We start from the raw sequence: 13,850 nt of genomic DNA on the forward strand, positions 1-13,850 counted from the left end.
TTATGAACACATTTATGTGTGTGCTCAAATGTATGTATGTCTATCACTGCTGCCTAGAAGAGGGCATAGAGGGTATCAGATCCTTTGGAATTGGCATTGCAGGAGGTTGTGCACCTCCCTGTGGGCGCTGGGAATCAAAATCAAGTCTTCTGGAAGAACTATTAGTACTCTTAACCACTGGGCTGTCTCTCCAGCCTCTCTTTGCTGGATTTTGCTGAAGGAATAGAAATATTTATAAAACACATAGAAATATTTATAAAACACACATGAAGTACTCAATAAATGTTTATTAACTTTCCTTTAACTTTTCAGTGGCTGGGCAAATAAAAACAAGAGGAGCCATCCAATTCTCCAGTAACCAAAGACAGGCAAAATATAAAAGCTCTGTTATTTCAAGGACTGACAAGGGATGATGAGATAAGAATCTTGTACTCCAGAAGAGAAAGAACAAACTCGATCAGCCACATAGAAAAACACTCTGTAGATCTTAATGGAACTGAATTATCTTCATATCTATGAACAAGCAGACATTCCAATGCTGGGGAGATAGCCTTGTGAAATTGTTAATCAAGTCTATAAGGACATTGAAATAAGAATTATGGCAATAGAGTGTGGTTGACAAAGGAAAGCTATCATCATTAAACAAATTCTAGTGGTTTGTTTTATAGAATTCTTATGCTACCACTAACAGAAATAAACAAGATATGCTAAAATTACTTTGACATATAGTTTATAGTAAGAAAGGGAGGGAATAAATGTTGTATATACAAATTAAAGACACATGTAAAACAATACTAAGCAATATATAGTGTGCATAAAAACCCAAGACCATATGGTTGTAGGACCCAGCCATGACAAGCTCAATAGAGGCCTGAGTCTCAGTAGTTTACCCTAAGGCAATATCTGGTTCAAAAAAGACCACAAACTGAGACTACCCAGGCATCACCCAGGAACTGACCATCTAAAGGAAACGTTTAACGTTCCAACCACTGTAGATAGGATCACCTGCCTGCACACACCCATCACTTCTAACCAGGACACCTCTAAACAAATGTCAGTCAATTAGGGTTCCTGAACCTTAGAAATCCCTCACCCCTACCTTTGCTACTATAAAAACCCAACCCTAACTGAGTTTGGGGCTCTCCAATCACTCCAATATGTTGGACACATGGAGAGTCCGGATTTGCAAACTTGTGTAAGAATAAAGGCTCTTTGCTTTTATATACAGGACCCGGTCTCCTGCTTGGATTTAGGGGACTCCATGATCTGGGCAGGACATTGGCCATGGGAGAGAATGGGAGTGCAGATTTAGTAGTGGAGAGATGACAAAATTATATAGATTCTTTATATAGACCAAGGTGAGCTGTCATCATGAACTAAAGTTTCATAAGTGCCTAGAAGCAAAAAACAAAAATGAAAAGAAATATGAATAAAAAAACAACTGTGTGAGATCCCACAGCTGTGTATAGGTGTTTCTATACTCACTAGAACTTCTGTGATAACCCATACTAAATTATGGCGTTTTTCAAAGAGAAAGTCAAGATGGGGTTAACCAAGAGGTAAAGAAGGATAACAGTATATTTTCTGCACCGTTTGAATTTCTGTCATTTGTCTGAATAACATCTATTTGACATTACCTCTAATTAACCTCCTCTCTTCACTCTTCCTGTCTCATAACCCATTCACATTTATGCCCCGTGTCAGCATCTTTCTGAAATGACCCTGCGATTCTAAGTTTCCACTTAGGAGCCTTGCAGGGACTGCATTTCCTCCTAAGTAACTCCTAAACTTGTAACATGACAGGAGATAACCTGAGGATACTGTTACTGTTCCACACTCTGCAAGCCTGATCTAAGTCTATGTAACATTGACTTTGGGAAAATCAGGCCTCTCTCGATTACTTCCACCCTGCAGTGTCTCTTATGTTCCATTTCCCCCTGCCTGAACTGCTAAGATCTGATTCCACAATCGTGGCGGAGGGAGGTTAAAGAACTCAGACTTTGAACGGGTGCAAAAGAAAAGAGCTCGAGAAGTTGGAAGGGGAAGAAAACAAAAAGGAGATGAAGAAAAGGAAAGCTGCACGGTGGCCTCCTAAGAAACTCTACCCAAACAATGAGAAAAGCAATAACCACAAAGCAAAGACCTCTGTGATGGGGCTAGCTCCATGCGGCCAAAACTGATAACCACGGCGGCGCAGGTTGCAGCACCAGCACAAACTGAGAAGGGCATTCCATTCCATCCCTACTCAAAATGTAGTGACTACAAGCATCCTCTTTTCCCGTTAGAACCAGTAGAAACCAGACAGAGAACCTCATGCCCCACTCTCCAGGGGGCAGCACCAGGGGCAGGGGCAGGGGCAGTAGCAGCAGTAGCAGGGGCAGATTAGCACTACCCCAGCCCATCAATCTCTTATTAGGCACCAATTTTTAATTGTGGATGTCTGTATCTATCACTATATACTGCTCTCCCAACAAAAGAGTCAGCAGATCGTCTCAGAAAAAAGTCAGTGCAGAAGGAACTCCCAACAGCGCAATGAGACACCTGACCGATCAAGTCATAAATGCAATGAACCAGAATCTAAAGCCCACAAGTCTAAGAATTGAGTTATAGCACAGAACTGAACTCAGATCTTCATGGCAGAATCAAAAGCACAAAGATGATGAACTAGCTACAACTGCAAGGCCCCTGAAAAATACAAATGTCATTGGCATTTCATTCTAAAAAAAAAAAAAAATCCACCCATACAATGTGCTGAAGCCCAAACAGGATCATTTTTCTGGAGAAACAGAAAATGTCAAGAACCAGGAAAATGTTCACTTGAGTGATAAAAGAAAACTGACAGATTTCAGCACCAGGATGACAGACAAGAATTTTATAGCCCCAATCATGAACGACCTGAAGAGACATTTCTCCAAAAAGATGTTTTAATGGCCGGAAGAACGTGAGGAAATACACAGCATCACTAGTCAGCAGGAAATGCAAATAAACCCACAATGAGAAAACTCCCCAACCCAGCAGGAAGGCAAAAACTAAGTGCTTATGAGAACAGAGAAGGGGAGCTGCTGGTGAGCATGCGAGTTAGCACAGCCGTTCTGGAGAACAGTGTGGATGTCTCTTCAAAGACCAGAAAAAGCATCAGCATACGATCCAGCAATCCCACTCATGGGCTTATGACCAAGGAAATGAAATCAATGTGTTGAGTACATCTGCACTTGCATGCTTACTACAGCACTGGAGCCAAAATAAAGGACCGAACTATGTGTTGATTGACGAATGTATAAAAATTTTAGTGTGTGTGTGTGTGTGTGTGTGTGTGTGTGTACAATGGAGGATTGCTTCACCATAAATAAATGAAATTCTGTCATTTGTAGTAATATGTATGGAACTGGAGAACTTGCTAAATAAAATGCCAGGCACAGAAAGATAAGCAACACATGTTCTCCATCATACGTGGAAACTACGATAACAATTGGAAGTGGGGGATGCTGGGAAGATGGCTTTGTCAGTAAAAGTGCTTGATTTGAAAGTATGAGAACCTGAGTTTGGATCCTCAGCACCCAATAACAATCCAGGCATAGTGACACATAGTGACTTATATAAGATGGGAGGAGACAGAGGCTCAGGGCTCAGTCTGCAGTCGCCCAGCCTTGGTTCTAGTGGCTTGGTTGTTTTTCTTTTCTAATCTTCAGCTTGAATCCCAGTATCTGTCTCTGGGTTTTATTATTCATGCTACAGACTCATGCCTGCAATCCCAGCCCTGGGGAGGTAGAGACAAGGATTCCTGGAGCTTGTTGGATAGACTGTCTAACTGAACTGATGAGCTCCAGATTCACTGGAGCACCCTGTGAGGTAAGTAAGGTAGAAAGTAACTTAGGAAGCTGATGCCAACTTCTGGTCCTCCATAAATGCAAGCACACATACCCATATGAAAACACATATGCAAAAGAAAGAAGGAAAAAAGGAAGGGATGGAGGGAGGGAAGGAAGAAGGAAGGAAGGAAGGAAGGAAGGAAGGAAGGAAAGAAGGAAGGAGAGAAAGGAAGGAAGGAAAGAAGGAAGGAAGGAAGGAAGGAAGGAAGGAAGGAAGGAAGGAAGGAAGGAGAAAGAAAAGGAAGGAAAAAGAAAGGAAGGAAGGGAGGGAGGAAGGAAAAGAAAGAGAAAGGAAGGAAGGGAGGGAGGGAGGGAGAATATTATTTGAATAGAAGTAGAAAGTAGAATATTGGGAAAAGTTGGAGAGAAACGGTAACACTCTATAGAACAGCAGCATCACTATGGTCGACAATAATTTGTATATTTAAAAATGCCTAGCAGAAATCACTTTAACTGTTTCTTTAAAAGTAATGACAAAGATTTGAGATGAGATCAGAACCTTGATCTGATCCCGGCACATTGTCTAGATGTATTGAAATGCCACACTGTATCCTAAAGTATATGGGCTAATCAATTGAAAATAAAATCATCTGTAAAATAAAATGTATATCACAAAATTGCTTCAAGAAATGATCATAAATCCATATGAAAAGAATTTCCCCACTGCACCGCAGCGGGCTGGTACAATCCTGCAACCATACACTCAGCTTATTTTTCCATTTCCTGCAGATGACTGTTAATTTTGTTTGGTTGTATGCACACTGTTTTTCTGTGGGGAAGTAAATTACATCCTTGCTATGCCATGGGGCCAGAAGTTCAAGCCCCTCCCACTGTGCAGAGAGAGAGGATCCATGCAGAGGTCCACAGACACCCTGGGTGCAGAAGGCAGATGTAAATCTGAGGAGAGTAAAAGCCAGAGGTCTCGAGTCCTAGTTCCAAAAAGGAGATGCCATGCAGGGTGAGACAGAGATCTGTGGAGGGAACTACTGGGAATCTATCGTTCAGGTTCAGAAAAACCATCTGAAGAGCAGAGAAATCAGAAATTGGTGATTCTCTGGAATAGTTTACATTATCACCAGATTGACAGGAAACCTTATGCTTCATGGTGGGTGGAATTCTAAGACAAGCTTTGCATTCACAGTGGGAGATGTTGCTCTGAACCCCCTTAACAAATCCTGAAAGCAAGACTCCTGAGGACCAGCTATTGCCAAGAGACTTACAAGCATGGCCATCTTACAGTATTTTAATATTATAATGCTTATATACATTTGCATGTTTATATATAACTACAGAATATATAATTAAACTCTTACAGTATTTTAATATACTGTTCAGAATATTCATAATCATACAAAAATATCCACTGCCCGGTAAGAAAAACAATGCAATGTCAGCATCCATCAAAGTTTGCCAGTCATGCAGGGGCAGGGTGGGGGAACTGTGGCACACAATGAGATGGCTAAGAACTCTATCCCTCCCCATCTCACCAGGTATACACCCCCATGGCCAGGACAACTGACATTTACCCTTAGAAATACAATGTACTTGTTTTACATTGTTTATGTTCAAGACCTCCTCTTTAGGAAACCACGCTGAATCCATGCACTACATAAATGATCTTGAGGGTTTGAACTAATCGTTTTCATCATTAACTTGGGACAAGCTAGGCTCATCTGAGAAGAGAGTCTTAATGAAGAATCCCGTAGCTCAGGTAGCCCTGGGGGCTTTCTGTGAGGGGGATTGTCTCGGTCTTGGTTGATAAAGGAAAGTCTAGCTCCTTATGAGAGATATCATCACCTAGGCAGATTGTGGGGGATGGTGGTGGTCTTGAGCTGTATACTACAAGAGAAAGGTGGGTGAGAGCAAGTGAGGAAAATCCATTCATTTCTCTCTGCTCTTGACTGTGGGTACTGTAGTGTGACTAGCTGCCTATGTTTCTACTTTGCCTTCATCAGAGTATGGGCTGGGGTCCACAAAATGCCTTCTCCCATACATTACTTTTATCAAGATATTTTATCGAACAAAAAGATATAAAACTGGAACAGAACTTAATTTTTTTTCTGAAAATACTCCCAGACTTACTCAAGGTTAGCTGTAGCTGTCAATCAAACTGTGTTTCAGCATTTTAAAAATAACCAACGCGAAACTTACTCCCTTCCCCTGGCAGTGGATGGAAGGTCAAAGTCTTGTGTTTGTCAAGTTCTCACCAGGAAGAGCTGAGCTCTGATAAGTGGATATCACAGTAGGCCTGAGTAGTTGTGAGACAGTGGCTTACTGTACTTGAAGAACCTCCGTACGTAAGCACAAACTGAACAGGAGGAGGGGTGGAAATTTGCCTGGGATTATGCTTACCCTGCCCAGCAGGAGAAAACGGCCAACTGGAAAGTCAGTGCTGACCCTGTGTTCTGAAGATTGATAGCGTCAACGATTGCACAGACTACCTCCTGTACAAAGTGTCTTTTTGCTGAAGCAAGCCCTCGAGAATACGCAGGGGGAACATCCTCGGTACTGCATTAGCAGGCAAACTTGAAAGTCCTCTGTGACCACTGGATTTGCCCATTTGATGATGACCCAAGATGTCAGCGTTTCATTCTCACTCTCTCTGTGACCTTGAACATGTCACGAACCACCACTGGGCTCATATGAATAGAAATCAAGACAGAATGGAATCTATTTCTATTAATTTCTCTCAGGGAGAATAAAATAAGACTGTGCGCTCAGAGCTTCTCTCTGCCAGAAAGGCCTCTGATAAATGTATAATGGATTATTGTTCTTGGAACCAACCCTAGACTGCTGCCTTGGGAAAAGAGGCACTCAATCAATACTGCTGCCTGATAGATTGATTCATGAAGCAGAGCTGTCCATGAGGGGAGGCTATCCTGGGAAATGGCCCCCATTAAGTCCATAAATGGAGATTCCATTGAGCGTGAAGTCACAGTGCCCTCCTCTGAGTTAGGGGGAAAGCCTACAGGAACAAAGCAGATATATAAAGAGTGGAAGACAGCAGATCTCAACCTATGAGTCACGACCCCTTTGAAGGTTTAGTGTCCCTTTCTCAGAGGTCACCTAAGACTGTTGGAAAACGTAGATATTTACATTATGGTTCAGAACAGTAGCAAAATTGTGGTTATGAAGGTCACCACAACACAAGGAACTGTATTAAAGAGATGCGGCAGTAGGAAGATTAAAAACCACTGGTGTAGAGCTTGCCCATGAGCCAAGGAATCTCAGAAGAATATTTGAGTTCAATAATGCAAAACTCCTTAAGAAGACGCTGGAGAGATGACCCAGGGATGAACAGCACTGGCTGCCCTTGCAGAGGACGTAAGCTTGGCTCCCAGCATCCATATAGAACAGCTTGAAACTTATCCATAAGGCCATCTCTCTGGATGCACAAGTCCCTTTTAATATCTGCTTCGATCACTTTCAATTGTGTGTATTGTATGGGGTGGGCTGGGTATGTGCATCTGAGTGTGGTGCCCATGGAGGCCAGAGGTATTCAGTCTCTCTTCTGGTCTCCTCTGGTACTGGGAACACATGCAAGTCACTCACAATCATGCAGGCAAAACATGCATGCATGTACATTGTGAAAATAAATTTTGTTTAAAATCCCAAAGGAACCACTAATAGATATTTATAAAGCATCTATTTTGACTTCCTGGAGAGACTTCGGCCTCTGTAAGAAACCTATATGGAGTTCTTTGTCTGTTACCTCCCCTACACTAGCAGGAATTACTGTCCATGGGGCATGTGATAGTTACTGCTAACAGTTCTGTTGTGTTTAGGATAATATGGTCCAGGATCTCACTGAACTCATAGTCTGAGAAATAACTCCAACTAAACATTCCTCTGGATGCACAGTTCTTTTTAATAGTTATTATAATTTTATTAGATTTTGAGTATGTGAGTGAGTGGTAGGTGCCATATATATCTAGATGCAGTGCCTATGAAAGCCAGAGATGTTGGATCTCCCTAAAACTGGAGTCACAGTAGTTGTGAGATATTTCTGGGTGCTGAAAACCAACCTTGAGTTCTCTGGACAAATAGTGCATCGCTCTTAACTGCAGAGCCATCTTCCAGGTATATATAATTAGAATTCTAATGGCCCATGCATAGTTTGTCAATCAATCCTCCTGTTGAGGAATGAAGAGAGATCTGATTTTTTCAAGACATTGCCTGGCACTACTTGCACTAGTTTTAGAAGTTTTTAGCATGTGCTACAGTGGGCTATTTCGGTCCTGTACTCCCAAATTCTTCTTCTCCACCTGTGTATACCAGTCATCATTTCTAGCCAGGTCACCATGTTCAGAAGTTTTTGTACATATGTGTGTGTGTATGTATGTATGTATGTATGTATGTATGTATGTATGTATGTGTGAATATTTCCTCTAATATAGGTTTCATGTTCTAAAGAAATTATTTCATTCATTGTGAACTATCTTTTATCACTTTGCCGATAAAAGCTTAGGGGTATAGAGAAGAAAGTTCCTTAAGGAAGAAGAAGGGGAAATTTATTTTGCTCTTTTTGGCGTCTTATGCAAATATGACAGGCTTTTCAAAGAGACGAAGGTTGGAAGAAGAAAGAGAAAAGACAAATTCCATCTTGCCTTATAATATTCACTAGGTCTCAAATTCTTTTTAATTATTATGATGACAAAAGCAAAGCAAACAAAACCAGAGAGTATCATGCGTTGCCTCCTTGTAAGCTACTGGGTGGGAAAGACTGTCATGATCTGAGTTTCAGTTGAACAAGATGGAGCCTTAGCTATGAGGGAGTTGCCTTGTCGGTGTGAACACAGGCGTGCTCGACACCCTCCCCCAAGCCTGGCTGTCCTGTAGGCTACAGGAGGCAGTGGCTGTAGAAATCTGGAGGACTGTGACCATGGAATGAATGCTGCACTCCACAAACTATTGAAAGCCTGCAGATGAAGTTAGGCCTCGAGGCCAACCCTAAAGTGCAGCACATGAAGAATAGACTCACGCCATTCATAGGGAACAAATCCTCAGCCAACTTGACTTTGACAAATGATTTTACCTGTGATTCTAAAGCCGAAACCATGCATTAAGTGGGTGCTGGCAGCACCAAGGGACAAGCCACGCTGCAGTTGCATTAATCAATGCAGGCAAAGTCTCACAGCAGACATGAGTCGCAGGAAAGGAAGCATGCTGTAGGAAAGCAACATAATGCTAGCAGGTAGGCACATCAGGAGATAGTTGGGCACATCAGGAGATAGCTGCAAACATCACTGCCCCTGCTGTTTGACATACATACCCTCTACTGAGCACTTTACCAGCAAAATTCTGCCCAGTCCTCCCAGGACCCCCGTGATAGGCAGCAAAAAGCAAGGGCCAGTATGAATCTGCCCCTGACGCCATTTCTTTGTATTTGCATCTCTTTGCAGATCCCTATCTGGTGACATCATAATAACAGCTGAAAATCAAAGGTGGGATTGTAAAGGGGCATCAGTAAATGCTACAAATGGAGGCTTTTATTTTTTTATTCCTGTAAGTTGGCTGTTTGGAATTTATTGGCACACATATAAAGAGGCAAGTGTCATTATTGCCGGCATTGTACAATTCAGGACTTAGACTCAGAGATGTTTCAAACATTAACAATGTTAACCAGCCACATAATACCTGAGTCTAAACTCAATCACAAGTCTGAGTCTACAACCAATGCCATACAGAGGGACCACTTGGACCAGGACCTGCTCTGATGGCTCAGAATCCATCTCCAAGATTCTCTAAACCCAAACATCCTATTCAGTAAACTAGGCAGTCATGAAAAGCCCAAAGGCTTGATGAAAATTATGTAATCTTCTGTGACAGTATCTGTTCGGACTCACACCACAACACATTAGAATCTTTCACGAGGGAGAGAGTGAGGCTGACCTCAGGCATTATAGTCTCAGTATCTTCTCAGGCAGCGTCTTGCCTTTCCGCATCCCTGACTGGTGCCTTCATCCTTCAGGAACTAGCTCACCTTTCCCGGCTCAGTGAGTCAATTTGTGCACTGGTCATAGCATAGGGTGGCTGTGTGTTACATTCAGTGAGATAAAAAAAAATTACTTCAGTCGGGGTCATGCGCTATTATAAGGAATATGGTATTTTTTTTTAAATACTGCTGTGTGCTTTGCCTCAGTAAATGTGAAAAATATACTTGTGAAACAAATCGATGGTTAAGAAAAAAGACTGGCAATAACCACCAACTAAACATTTTGAGACAGGCTTTTTTTATTATTATTGATTTTTATTGAGTTCTACATTTTTTTCTGCTCCCCTCTCTGCCTCTCCCCTCCCCTTCAACCCTCTCCCAAGGTCCCCATGCTCTCCCAATTTACTGAGGAGATCTCGTCTTTTTCTACTTCCCATGTAGATTAGATCGATGCTTGTTGAGACAGGTTTTTAGTAGCTCTCACTGGCCTTGATCCTACTACACAGTTGAGGATGACCTTGAACTTCTGATTCTCCTCAGTTCTCCTCCCAAGCACTGAAATTCCAGACATTCAAATGCCTGGTTCTACAACGCGCCCTGGGATCAAAATCTGGGTTGTGTGCCTCCTAGACAAGTACTCCTATCTACTGAGCTACATCCTCAGCCTTAAAATTAATATACAGAAGTTAGCCATTGTTCCCCTGGCTAAGGAAATCACATTTTCATTCAATGACTTTTAATTGTATTTTAACTATTGGAATTAAAACTATTTTAACTATTGGAATTAAAACCTTCATGAAAATGAAGGGGGAAAGTCTATCCTGGAAAAACTACCAATTGTTTATTTGTTTGTTAGGATTTATAGTTTGCTTTTCATCTTTAATGGTTTTTTTTGTTGTTTGAGAATTTTATACACACATATGTGTTTTGAACAAATTCATGCCACTCATCCTTCTTTCTGATTCTTCCCCTCTCCACCTATAAGTCTGTCCTAGCAACTTAATGTGCTCTAAATATTTATTTATTTATTTTGCTGCCTATAAGCACGTAGGTTGTAGGACCAACTCCAGGAGCCTGAGTACCCACCCACTCAGCTGCCACACCCCTGAAGAAAACTGACTCACCCCTACACACACACACACACACACAGAGAGAGAACAAGGTCTCATTACATAGCCCAGGCTGACACAGATCCTCCTGTATCTACTTTCCAGGTGTTAGCATTCTGAATTCCACAACTGAGCCTGCTTAGATCGACATTTTAATGTCGAGCTCAAATATCCTTTGGTTCCTCTGATCTTAGTAACTACTCACATAGGTTTCCCTAGTAACGGAGGTCACCACTAATTGATATGGCAATGGCCTGGCAAACACTTCAATACCTGTGAGTAACAAACAAGAAGATAATGCAGATGTGAATATTTAGAGACACTGTCAGCTGTATAATCTTCCATATTTCACGCTAACGAAAACCAGTTTTCTTTAATGCACAAGTATCTGATCCATATCCAAAACGCCACCACTCAATGTCTGTTTGCTGAGGAGCTCCGTTTCACACCCAAGTAGTCCTTAGAAGTCAGTGTGTGTGTGTGTGTGTGTGTGTGTGTGTGTGTGTGTGTATGCCTGTGTGTCTCTCTCTCTCTCTCTCTCTCTGTCTCTCTCTGTCTGTCTCTCTGTTCCCCTCCTCTTCTATAAAAATTCTAAGCATGGAAGGATTCACTAAGAATTCAGCCTCCAATCATAAATCCCAAATAAATAGCTAAAATCTGACCATTATATTAGCTAATCTGGATTTTACAGACCGCAAACCATTTCCACAGGCTGCCTCTTCTATGGCCCCCTCCACCCTGTGAGTGATGGGGGCACCTGGTTTTCCATTAGCACTGACTCTCTCTCTCTGGTATCTAGGATGCCTTTGGTTTTAGGCAAGCCACTTAGCCTCTTGGAACATGTTTTCCCACCTGTAAAATTAGGCTAATTAGTCCCTTTTTACAGCTGGTTCCAAAGAAAATCAAATGAGAAAACGTTTTAGAGAGAAGGTTTGTCAACCACAGCACACAGGACTGCTTTGCTGAAAGCACCGGTCCCTTCTGAGTGTGGTCTACCTGGTGAGCCCTAGTCTCAGATCCCGGGCATCAGTATAGACCATGAGTATCCAGAGAAGCATCCTCCCCAGCTCCTCCCATTGTTCTCGGTTACCTTAAAACCTAGAAACTCCATGATTTAGACTGTATAGCCTACATAGCTGTTTTTAAATCCGTGTGTGCCATGTATTGCTCTTATATAGACATGAATGTTGGTGCATGCGCATGTTGAAGCCAGACATCAACCTTGAATATCATTCTCCAGGGGCCATCTACCTTGATTTGCAAGACAAGGATGTTCATTGACCCAGAACGTGCCAATTGGAGTAAGTTGGATGACCTAATAACTCCACGGTCCACCTCCCTGTGCCTCCTGTGCTGGAATTACCAACACATGCCATCATGACAGTTATTTTTTTTTGTTCTTTCATTTTTGTTTTGTTTCTTTTTGGTATGAGTTCATCATACTTAGGTCCTTAGACTATGTGAGGCAAACACGTACTAACAGAGCTATTTTCCCAAAACCTCCATGTAAGTCTGAACATAAACAACAGAGATCTGACAACTCATCACCACAAAGGATATAGTTACTGAATACATACTCTGTCTGGCTGGTTATATTAAGCCCTAATAATGGCATAGACCTCACCCCACTGTTTTCTGGTGTCTACGAAGAAGTAGTATCACATGATGGATCTGAGGTGGGGAGTGAAACGCAGACAGTGCAAGTTAAACACTAGGCTCTATGCTGTTTTGTTGTACAGGGCAGAATGAGTGCTTCAATGCCTATGAGCATCTGTGAGGGTGGTGATATTTCGTGAAATTGGTTGCATGAAGTAAAGCCACACTACAAACAGCTGAGCACCAGGCCTAGCACCCACCAAATATCACATATTTCTATCTTTTGGTGCTATTTTTTTTTTTTACTTAACACCCTTTTTTCTATCGCTGAACTAATTTTATTTCATTTTGATTTATGAAAGAAATAGCCATTTCACGAGCTAGGAACAAATCTGTGTAGAGGTCAGAAGGGAGACGTGGGAGTGAGAGAACATTCTCTGTGGAGTCAGCAGCTAAATGGACTCATTTCTTTGCAAAGAAAATGAAGCACAGTGAGGTCTGTTTCTCCCTGGAAGGTCTGTTTCTGCAATTTGTTCTTCCCGTCCTATTCAATACTGCAAAACACTACCCTTCCTTGTTACAACACAACCTGATTAAGAAACTCACTGGCTGGCAAGTGTTTTATCTTGCTCAAAAACAAAAAAAACACATGAACATTCTTAACACAGGAAAACATTTATCTTACTCAAAAACAAAAGGACACAATAATGTTCTTAGCACAGGAATCACTGAGTTGGTCTGGAGATATTGAAAAGAACAGGAAAGAGTTTTCCTTTTAGCCACCAGGGTTAAAAACCAGAAAGAGGGAAGATGACACCCAGATGGCCTTCAGTAATTGAAAAGTCCTTTTGCCTGATTTCTTCCTGTCACTTCTTCCCCAAGGCCTACACCTCCAGACCTGGAGGCCAACGTTGGTTTTCTGTTGGAATCCATGAGATACAAAGGCACTGCTTTGCTAGATCACGTGTGGCCTGATGCCCGGAGAAGAATTGCTTTTTGCCAGGGCTCAGCAAACACCTGAAAACAGAAGTGCATTTGAGAACGGCCGAAATCCCAAGCTATCAGCTGAAAGCTCTTTCCTGTGCTGGTCTTTGTACATCATGAGAATAAAATCAGCTGGTGACTCAAACCCAATTCTCCAAGCACCCTTCTTCCTCCCTATCCCTGCTGCGGAGCCCAGTCCTCAGCAACCTGACCTTCTGGTTCAAAGCACCCAATCGATGCCTGAGCCCAGAGTTCTCTCTGTAGTGGAGAATGTTGTGAAAGTTCAAAAGACTGACTCTTTTTTGAACACCTGAGGAAGAAGCTCCTGGAGAGAACAGACAGTGCATAATAGAGCGG

Source organism: Microtus ochrogaster, chromosome 17 (genome assembly GCF_000317375.1).
Source record: "Microtus ochrogaster isolate Prairie Vole_2 chromosome 17, MicOch1.0, whole genome shotgun sequence".
NCBI lineage: Eukaryota > Metazoa > Chordata > Mammalia > Rodentia > Cricetidae > Microtus > Microtus ochrogaster.